The following is a 9807-nucleotide window of genomic DNA, read 5'->3' as shown; positions in this document are numbered from 1 at the left end:
TAAGATCTTTGAAGAAGTGTTGAATTTCCCTAGTGGGAAATCCATAATTGAAGAGCATAATGTTGAAATTGGACCCAGGTGTTGATATCAGAAAGCTTTTTTTCCCCACACATTATCGTAGTGAAAATCTGCACTTCTTTGGCTCTCTCCCGAAACTAAGCCTGGAAGGCATTTACAAATTTCAAGGACGAGAGAGATGGATCTTTAAGTATTGGATTTCAAGAGTTACTAACTGATGGAGATAAGATACAGATTAACCATGAGTTAATTGAATTCAGTCAGCACACTCCAATGTGGAATGTTATCAAGAGCTTCCCAATATCTAAACGCAAAACATGCTAGGCACATCCTCAAAGAACTCCAATGGATTCATCAAATATGATTCCCCTTTTACAAATCCATGTTCACTCTGTCCAATTGTGGTATTGTATTACTTAATGAGCATGTCTTGTTATTACATAGAAGCGCAGAATGAGCTCCTTTAGCAACTATCGTCCAGTAGCACTCACATCTACAGTAATGAGTGCTTTGAGAGGTTGGTCATTACTAGAATTAACTCTTGCCTCAGGAGGAATCTGGACCCACTGCAATTTGCCTGTCCCCACAATAGGTCTTCAGCGGATGCAATCTCATTGGCTCTTCACGTGGCCTTGGATCACCTGGACGATATTAATCCCTACGTCAGGATGCTGTTTATTGACTACAACTCAGCGTTTAACACCATCATTCCTACAGCTCTGATTGAAAAGGTCCAGAACCTGGGCTTCTGTATCTCCCTCTGCAACTGGAGATTGACTTCCTAACAAGAAGACCACAATCTGTGCAGTTCAGAAATAATTTCCACCTCACTAACAATCAACACTGGTGCACCTCAGGGATGTATCCTTAGTCCACTGCTCTACTCCCACTACACCCATGACTGTGTGGCTAGGAACAGCTCAAATGCCATTTATAATTTTGCTGACGATACAACTATTGTGGCAGAATTTCAGACGGTGATGAAAGGGGTACAGGTGTGAGATTTATCAGCTAGTTGAATTGAACATGGATTTGTGAAAGGGGAACCATGTACTGCAGCAACAACCTTGCACTCAATATCTATAAGACACTACTCTGTCACGGTGGTGTCTGAAAAGAGGATGCTGTCTAAGTTGCATGCCATCTTGGTCAATGTCTCCCATCCACTACATAATGTACTGGTTGGGCACAGGAGTACATTCAGCCAGAGACTCATTCCACCGAGATGCAACACAGAGCGTCATAGGAAGTCATTCCTGCCTGTGGCCATCAAACTTTACAACTCCTCCCTTGGAGGGTCAGACGCTCTGAGCCAATAGGTTGGTCCTGGACTTATTTCCTGGCATAATTTACATATTACTATTTAACTATTTATGGTTCTATTACTATTTATTATTTATGGTGCAACTGTAACAAAAACCAATTTGCCCCGGGATCAATAAAGTATGACTATGACTATGACTATGAAAAAACTGGATTGTGGACTTCATAAAGGGTAAGATGAGGGAACACACACCAGTCCTCGTAGGGGGAATCAGAAGTGAAATGAGTGAGCAATTTTAAGTTGCTGGTTGTCAAAATCTCTGAGGATCTACCCTAAACCCAACATATCAAAGCAGCTACAAAGATATGAGAGCAGCTATATTTTATTAGGAGTTTGAGGAGGTTTTGTATGTCACCAAAGATACGCACAAATTTCTACAGATGTATCAGGGAGGGCATTCTATCTGGCTGCATCATCATCTGGTATGGAGGATGGGGGGTACTGCACAGGATCAAAATAAGCTGCAGAGAGTTGTAAACTTAGCCAGATCCATCACGGGCCTCCATGGTATCCAAAACATCTTCAAGGAGCAATGCCTCAAAAAGGCGGCGTCCATCATTAAGGATCCTGATCACCCAGGTTTGCTTGTTCTCATTGTTATTATCAAGAAGGAGGTACCAAAGCCTGAAGGCGCACACTCAACAATTCAGGAACAGGTTCTTCCCCTCCGCCATCCAATTTCTGAATGGACGTTGAACCTATGAACACTACCTCACTACCTTTGATTTTTATTTTTGTACTACTTATTTAATTTAACTATTATATATACAAAGTCACAAAGTCACTTGTACTACAGTCACAAAGACAACAAATTTCACGACGAGTGCCAGTGATATTAAACCTGATTCTGATTCTAATTCCTGTATTGTCCCTGTTTTTAATGACAGGCTAACAGGTTCTTTTTTTTAACATTTGATATCTTTCAATGTGCAGCAAACACAGGATCTATAGAAGTTAAAAAGAAAATAATCTGAGTGTCCATTATTTCCATAACCACTTCTTTCAAAATACTGGGATGTTGTACATTATACCCCTGGAATTTATCAATTTGCATGCTCTCTAATCCTTTTTAAATACTAATTTCTTTCAATTTCTCATTGCAGTCGAAACCCGGTTCTCCAGAATTTCATTAAGGATTTTGATACTTGCTTCCGTGAAAAATAGAGTTACCAAGAATTTGTTTAATTCCATGTGAGCATTTATAAATGCAAACACAAGGAAATCTGCAGATGCTGGAATTTCAAGCAACACACATAAAAGTAGCTGGTGAACGCAGCAGGCCAGGCAGCATCTCTAAGAAGAGGTACAGTCAACGTTTCAGGCCGAGACCCTTCGTCAGGACTAACTGAAAGAAGAGCTAGTAAGAGATTAACACCTAGTACGAGAGTAACACCTTATATTCCGTCTGGGTAGCCATCAATCTGATGGCATGAACATTGACTTCTCAAACTTCCGCTAATGCCCCACCTGCCCCTCGTACCCCATCTGTTATTTATTTATTTATATACACACATTCTTTTTCTCTCTCTCCTTTTTGTCCCTCTCCCTATACCCCTTGCCCATCCTCTGGACTTCCTCCCCTCCCCCTTTTGGTTCTCCCTAGGCCTCCTGTCCCATGATCCTCTCATATCCCCTTTGCCAATCACCTGTCCAGCTCTTGGCTCCATCCCTCTCCCTCCTGTCTTCTCCTATCATTTCTGATCTCCCCCTCCCCCTCCCACTTTCAAATCTCTTACTAGCTCTTCCTTCAGTTAGTCCTGACGAAGGGTCTCGGCCCGAAACGTCACTGTACCTCTTCCTAGAGATGCTGCCTGGCCTGCTGCATTCACCAGCAACTTTTATGAGCATTTATAAATACTTTCTTTATTTTCTTGTAGGGGCATTTATCCTCGCACACCTTTTCCTTTTCATATACTCTTTACAAAGTTCTTGCGATCTTTTAGGATGGAGACAGAGGAGCAACGTGGTAACATTGCAGCTAGCGTAACACTTTACAGTAGCAGCTGAAAGTTGCTTTGACAAGTTTTGGAACTACTTCTAAGACTTAATACTATTTTTAACTTCTCCTGTAATTCGCGACTCAGCTACTTTTGCTATTTTGCCTTCAGGGTCCAATATTTCAGATTTCAGATTCATTTATTTATCACATGTACATCAAAACATGCAGTGAACTGTACGGTTTGCATTAACAGCCAACACAAAAAGGATATACTGGGGGCAGCCCGCAGGTGTTGCCACGCATCCTGGTGCCTGCATAGCATACCCACAATGTTCAGCAAAATAAAGCAAGCAACAACAACAACACGACAGCAATAATACAAGACAAAAGAGGAAAACAAGCCGCCTTCCTCTCTCCCACCCATCCACTCACACACATGGTCAAGCCTTGAACCCCAGGACAGTCTTCCACCTCTGGTTGACTTGTGGATTCACAGGCTCCGTAGACATTTGGCCTCTGACTTCCAGACAAGCTGACTTTGGTCTTTGACCTTCGGGTTTTGATCTTCGGTTATCAACCCCAGGACTCGCTGATGACAGGACCCTGAAAACTCTAGGCCTCGAACTTCAGATTCGTATGGACTCGCCAAAATGGGGGATCACCGGTTCGCGAAACTCCTGCCTGCCAACCTTGGTCATTGACGACAGGGATTGCTGGCCTTCATCCACAACACTTGCCAATCAATCACCTTTCCACGGTAATCACAGGCCTATGCTCTAAACTGAACTCTAGCCTGACCTCTATCACCCCCTCATCTCTGTCCCTAAACCTTAACCTGACCACTAACTCCCTACACTGACTCCAAAACCATCCTCACAATCCTAAAAAACAACTAAGTCTTAGCTCCATGCTCAACGGACATCACAGCTCGGCATCATCTTAACTGGAAGATTCTATACCCAAAAATATTATAGCAAAGTAGACCTCTCCTTCCAAACTTGCCATTCTAACACAGCCAAAATGATGTAACTATGTTTTATTGTAGGGTAAAACCCAGCACTGAGGAAGGAGGCAACAGATTCCATTCATGATGACCAGTCTAAGTGAGAAATTAGAATGAAGTGGAAAGCTCTGGGATTGGCAATCATTATGGACTCTGCGTTTACTGAGCACTTAAAACTCCTACCATTTTAGAGAAATCAATCCATCAACTTAAAAAGAATGTTACATATAAGTGTAACTTCCACTTCAACTCGTCAATTCCAACTGCTTTTAAAGGAAGCACTTTGTGTGCCAACACCTCAATGAAGCTTTGACCTTGCTTTCTCTGGCTCAGTGTCGATATCCCTATGCAAAAGCCAGCTGTGTGTCAATTGATAGCTTTCCTATCCTGAACATGTGCCCAAACAGAAAGCTAATCCATGATTATAGACTGCTTTGGGATATACAGTTGTTGAAAAAAAAGACATATATTTAAATTTGAAAAATGCAAAATGATGGTAAATTCAAGCATTATTGGCAGAGAGAAAGTTTCTGATGACGAGCTGCCTTGTTTTCTGTATTTATTAAGGAGTTTCAGCCATTATTTTCCATGTACCAAACTGTGAAATAACAATATTTTCTGAAATATGCCATACAGATAAAAGTTGGGTGACAGAAATTCAATTTTATTGCATTTAACAGATAGTACAGATAACCTTGCCTTTAAGTTAAGAATTCAAAATGATTTATCAAGGTTACCTGACGGGTGAATAGTTAAGATTACAATTAACTACTTAGCCATAAGGGCCAGACAGACATCTGGATCGATTCGCACACTGCTGTGTCAGTCAGTCTACACAATGGGAAGCAAACTGGCTGGAAGGCTTCTGCGATAAACTTCAGTGTGACCCCTGCGTGAAATCTTTACTTTTGCTCCAGGTAATTTACAGACAAATATCCTCCAGGTGATTGTTGTATAGCTCACACATGAGGAGCAGCACCACCCATAGCTAATAAAGTGGTCACTGAGTGTATGCTTGTGATCTCCTGATACTGTAGCCCATCCACTTCGAGGTTCAATATGTTGTATGTTCAGAGATGCTCTTCTGCACACCACTATTGTAATGCATGGTTATTTGAGTTACTGTCATCTTCCTGTCAGCTTGAACCAGTCTGGCCATTCTCCTCAGACCTCTCTCATGAACAATATATTTTCACCCACAGAAAAGGTCTCTGAACCCAAATCCATCAAAAACTCAAGTGTGTGCATTCCACCTGAGGAATCGAGAAGCAGCTCGGAAACTCAAGATCTTCTGGTGTGGGAAGGAGCTGGAACACCATCCGACTCCAACTTACCTGGGTGTGACACTGGATAGGATGGTCTCATTTGACACCCACATCCAAAAACTCTGAGGAAAAGTTGGCTCTTGCAATTCTCTCTTGAGAAAATGAGCAGGCACGATATGGGAGGTAAAGCTCACACACTTAGATCAACTGCCCTAGCACTCTGCTATGCACCTGCAGAATACTGTGCACCTATATGGGGCAGATCAGCCCATGGGAAGAAAATTGACCTGTTGCTTAATGAAGCCTGCCGAATAATCACGGGCATACTGCGCCCCACACCCACTAACATCATTTACAGATTTGCAGGCATTGCTCCCCCAGAGATCCGAAGACACACTACAACAAAAATTGAAAAAAATAAACAGAACACGGATCCACGGCACCCACTGCATCATCATGTGCTAGTTTCCAACCGCCTAAAATCGAGGAAAAGCTTTACTACAGTGGAGGAACTACCACACAGAATATCCCCCCAAATGTACAGGATTGACCTCTGGCAACAAACAGAAGCCAGAACCCCACCAAACAATACAGTGCAAGACCCCACAGAAATGTTACCAGACGGGGCACTGCTTGACAGACGGAAATGGTGCACTCTCAACAGAGCGAGAGCGGGAGTTTGTAGGACGGGAGACAATATGGTGAAGTGGGGTTTAAAGACCAGCGAATCTTGTGAGTGTGGCGAAAGGGTGCAGAACATTAAACACGTTCTGCGCAACTGCCCACTCTCACCTGATTTAGCTGACACTGACCTGCTCAACGTCAACCAAACAACACTAGAGTGGCTGGCTGTCTGGTGCGACAAGCTATGATGGTGACCCACAGAATTGCTGCTCACTGGATGTTTTTTGTTTGTTTTCACACCATTCACTGTAAACTCTAGAGACCATCGTGCATGAAAATCCCAGGAGATCAGCAGTTTCTGAGATAATTCAACCACCCCAAATGGCACCAACAATCATTCAACGGGATCATATTTCTTCCCACATTCTGATGTTTGGCCTGAACAGCAACTGAACTTCTTGACCATGTCTTCATACTTTCATGCATTGAGTTGCTGCCACATAATTGGCTAATCAGTTATTTGTATTAATGAGTAGATTTACTGGTGTACTTAATAAAATGTATTTGTGACCTATGAACTTTATCCCACTAATGTCAGGATTTCAGAAGCAGAAGTGTGGCTACAAGAAAAATAAGCAGGGAACTTCTATATAGTTTCCATAAACTGATTGGAAGATATTCCTCTCTCCTTTCCTAGAGGCAGGTACAGTTCATTAGGGACATTAAAGAGACTCTATAATGGATGAGCATAAAATGGAGGGCTCTGTAGGAGGGAAGGGTCCATGATTCAGTATTTTATTAACAATTCAGTGCGGTGTAGGCCCTCTGGCCCTTCGATCCACCCCCCGGCAACTGCCTGACTAACCTGATAAACCCTAACCAAACCATAAAACAATATACAAAGTCCAATTAATCACCTGGTATATCTCTGGATTGTTGGGGGGAAACTGGAGGACTTGGAGCAGGCTCACGCAATCCACGGGGAGGATGTACAGAGACTCCTTACAGGCGCTGCAATTGAACTCTGACCTCCAGAAAGCGCTGAGCTGCAAATGTCACGCTAATCACTATGCCACCATGGCGCCCAATGTAACCAAGGGTTAGGGTGATTTTCGAGTAGGTTAAAGGTTCGGTGCAACATCATGGGCCAACGGGCCTGTGCTCTGCTGTACTGTTCTATGTTCTATATGCTAAAGGTTTCTCAGTTTAGCAGTTCAGTTTTTGATTACACATATAGATCTCCAAGCTTATAAGGAAAGAGTCCTCGCTGTATATTTAATATACCCAGAGTGTCCTTAAGAGCTTTATAGCCAGGGAATTATATGTCAAATGTGCTCACTGCTGTAACATAGGAAACATAACATCCTTTTTGTGCAGAGCAAATCCTCCATAAAATACCATGTACTAATATCCAGAAAATCTTTCAGTAAAATTGAGTAAAAGGTTCAACATTAAAAGTTCAAAGTAAATTTATTATCAAAGTATGTACAGTATATATCACCGTATATTACCCTGAGATTCATTTTCTTCCAGGTGTTCATTTATTTATTTGTTCACAGTAGAACAAATAAATACAATGGAATCAATGAAAAGCTATACACAGGCAATGACTGACAAACAACCGATGTGCAAAAGAAGGCAAACTGTGCAAATGCAAATTAACAGATAAAAACGACTGCGGACACAAGTTGCAGAATCATTGAATGTGAGTCCATGGGTCATAGAATCAGTTCAGAATTGATGCGAGTGGAGTCATCCATACTGGTTCAGAATTTGATGTGGCAAACATTGGATAAAGGTTCCCTTTTGACAGAATTTCTCATTGTTGAAAGTTTGCATAGATTCAGCACGTCACTTAAAAGTTTTTCAAAGTTTTTAGTGACAAACTTTTACAGATGCACAGTGGGGAGTTGACAAACTTTTGTAGATGTACAGTGAAGAGTATCCTAACTGCTTGTATCATGGCCTGGTATGGAAACACCACAGCTTCTGATCTAACTAGTATAACTTCACTCACCACAACTTAACAGAACTCAACATACAACCTCACTTTCAAAGACTTCTTGCAACTCATATTCTTAGGGTTTTTTTTTGCACAATTTATCTTCTTTTGCAAATTGGTTGTTTGTCAGTCTTGCTTAAATATAGTTTATAATAAATTCAATTGCATTTCTTTATTCTCCTGTAAGTGCCTGAAAGAAAATGAATCTCAAGCTAGTATATGTTCATGTATACATACTTCGATAATAAATTTGACTTTGACACGGAGATCACAGGTGCTGGAATTGGGAGCACTTGAAGAACTCAACAAGTCAGGCAAGATTTTGAAGCAAGACCCTTCAAAAGTCCAGAGGAAGGGTTTCGATACAAAGTATGAACAAACCACTTTTCTCCATAGATTCTACATGACCTGCAGAGTTCCTGCAAGGTGTTGCAATATGGAATTAACATGTCACTGTTGTCTTTCCAGATGTGTTTTATAAACACTTACCTTCTTATAAATGCAATATTTTGAGTTAACTGCTGTTGTGGCTTCATCTAATTTTCTGCTGATTTAAATCATTTTAGATCTCTTATGGTGGATACAGGCATGATTTGTTGTTTTTTAAAAAAATTTAATTAAACTCATAATGAAGCCGATGTAATTGCTATGCTGGGAAATCTGTCCTTGTACTATCTTTGCCTGTCATATTTTCATGTGTTTGGCAGACCTTGCCATATCTTAAGTTGACATTAATAGAGAAAAGCGCTAGTTTGGTGTTACCAGAAGACAACCAGCACCTGCATTTTTATTAAAATCAGTTTCTAGTTGACTGCTTATTCCATTAGACCATAAGATATAGGAACAGAAATAGGCCATTCGGCCCTTCAAGTCTGCTCCACCATTCAATCATGGGCTGATCCAATTCTTCCAGTCATCTCATTCCCCATAACCTTTGACGCCCTGGCTAATCAAGAACTTATCTATCTCTGCCTTTAATGCATCCAGTGACTTGGCCTCTACAGCCACTCAGGGCAACAAATTCCACAGATTTACCACCCTCTGAATAAAGTAATTTCTCTGAGAATTTTCTGCCTTTAGGAACCTCAACAACATTAGCCTTTGTTGTTGTTCAGTCACATCCAACTCTTCGTGACCTCATGGTCCATAGGGTTTTCATGGCAAGAAATGGAAGTAGACTGCCAGGCCCTTCTTCTGGACAGATATTGCTGCTGCCCAGGTTGGGACCCAGCTGGGTTTTGAATTCATGGACTACAGAACACACAGAAGACTGTTGGAATTTAGATAATGTCAAGGATACAGGGATGTAGAACGTTGATTTTGAAACAAAAATGATATTGTTAAAATTAAATGTTCAGCTGAGGGGCTGATGTGGTTTAGGTGGAGCAGTGGGTTATGTGACCAGATTAGTAATCTAGGGGCCTGGATGAACAATCCAGATAGAAAGTTCAAATCCCACCATGGCAAAACCTGCAACTTAAAGCACACTAGCCTAGGTAATGATGATTGTAACATGAATGAATTACTGTTATAAAAGACACTTTGCTTCGCTAAAGTCCTCAGAGTAGGAAAATGCCATTTTAACAGCAAAGTGTTTCTCTCAAACTCCTGACCTTCAACAATGCGGTTGAC

This window comes from Mobula hypostoma, chromosome 13, assembly GCF_963921235.1.
Source record: "Mobula hypostoma chromosome 13, sMobHyp1.1, whole genome shotgun sequence".
Taxonomy (NCBI): domain Eukaryota; kingdom Metazoa; phylum Chordata; class Chondrichthyes; order Myliobatiformes; family Myliobatidae; genus Mobula; species Mobula hypostoma.
The sequence above is the reverse complement of the archived record's forward strand: the minus strand, read 5'-3'. Positions refer to the sequence as shown.